This window comes from Cebus imitator, unplaced genomic scaffold (assembly GCF_001604975.1).
Source record: "Cebus imitator isolate Cc_AM_T3 unplaced genomic scaffold, Cebus_imitator-1.0 Scaffold62, whole genome shotgun sequence".
In the NCBI taxonomy this organism is placed as follows: Eukaryota; Metazoa; Chordata; class Mammalia; order Primates; family Cebidae; genus Cebus; species Cebus imitator.
In genome coordinates this window covers 168,017-169,739 of record NW_016107377.1, presented here as the reverse complement: position 1 = coordinate 169,739, position 1,723 = coordinate 168,017, and positions in this window count along the sequence as shown.

The following is a 1,723-nucleotide window of genomic DNA, read 5'->3' as shown; positions in this document are numbered from 1 at the left end:
TGAGATGGAGTCTCACCCTGTCGCCCAGGCTGGAATGCGGTGGTGCTCAGTGCAATCTCGGCTCACTGCAACCTCTGCTTCCCAGGTTCAAGCAATTCTGCTGCCTCAGCCTCCCGAGTAGCTGGGGTTACAGGTGTGCACCACCACGCCCAGCTAATTTTTGTATCCTTAGTAGTGACTGGTTTCATCATGTTGGCCAGGCTGGTCTCAAACTCCTGACCTTATGATCCACCTGCCTTGGCCTCCCAAAGTGCTAGGATTATAGGCGTGAGCCACAGCTGCCAGCCAAGATACCCCCTCTTGTAACTCTGGTCAGCTTTCCCAGATATCCGAATTCCATGAAACCCAACTCTAAGCATTTGGTTTTTTGTGTTTTTTTTTTTGTTTTTTTTAGATGGAGTCTCTCTGTTGCCCAGGCTGGAGTGCAGTGGCAAAATCTTGGCTCACCACAACCTCCACCTCCTTGGTTGAAGCGTTTCTCCTGTCTCAGCCTCCCAAGTAGCTGGGACTACAGGCGCGTGCCACCACGCCTGGCTAATTTTTTGTATTTTTAGTAGAGATGGGGTTTCACCGTGTTAGCCAGGATAGTCTCGATCTCCTGACCTCATGGTCTGCCTGCCTAGGCCTCCCAGAGTGCTGGGATTACAGGCGTGAGCCACCACGCCTGGTCCTCTAAGCATTTTGACCCAGGTTGGAGGCCTCAAACAGCAGTCTCACCTAAGAACATGGAAGATGTGGATTTTTGATCAGCAGTAGTTTCAAAATCAAGACATTTCACATAGAGGCAGGAGTTTCTGGCTTCCTTTAAAACAGGCTCTCTGGCTGCCCTGAGTCCACATTACCTCGTGGAAACTTCAGGCTGCAGTCAAGTAGTCGTTGCTCTTTCCACATGGGGCAAGGGCTCCCAATTTGCCCCAGTCCCCACCACTCCCTGTCGCCCTCCATCAGGACCACTTCACTCACTTCTTTTTTCATTTGTACTTCATTCGCTGAACCAATATTTATTGAGCATTTACTATATGCCAGGAAGCTGCAAACAAAACTGACACAAATTCCTCCTTCATGCAACTTATCCAGCTGGGGAGGCAATAAACAAAAAGAAGGAAAAGCATAAAGGCCAGGGGCTGGTAAATTCTGCTTACAGTGAAAATAGTGCTGCAAAGAGGGAGAAGCATGCTGGGCGTGGTCAAGGAAGGCCTTAGGAGGACGGGACACTTGAGCAAAGGCCTGAAGCAGGTAAGGAGAGCAAGCCTTGAGGCTGTCGGTGGAAGGAACGTTCCGGCCAGCAAGAACAGCAAGCGTAAAGGCCCTGGGGCAGGGCTGTTCCTTGCGTGTCTGCAGAGCAGCAGAAAGGCCAGTGAAGCTGGAGAAGAGTGAGTGAGGGGCAGGAGGTGGAAGTGAGGTGCTCATGTCGGAGGGCCTTGTAGGGTCTTCGGGTTTTACTTGAGGTGGGAGCCGTGGAGGATTCTGAGCAGAGGAGCAACGTGGATGTGGGGCGACTGTAGCTGCATGCAGAGACTGGAGTGCGTGTGTGAAGCGGTGGGTGAGGTGGAGAGAGGGGTGGAAGCTGAGAGGCCAGCGAGGACCGACTGCAGTGGCCCAGGTGCAGGGTGGCAGTACAGGACGGGGGCCGTGGAGGTGGTGACCAGGGGTGGTAGTGTGGACTTACTGTGTTTCTCAGCTCTCTGTCTCTCTCTCTCTCTCTTTTTTTTTTTTTTTTTTT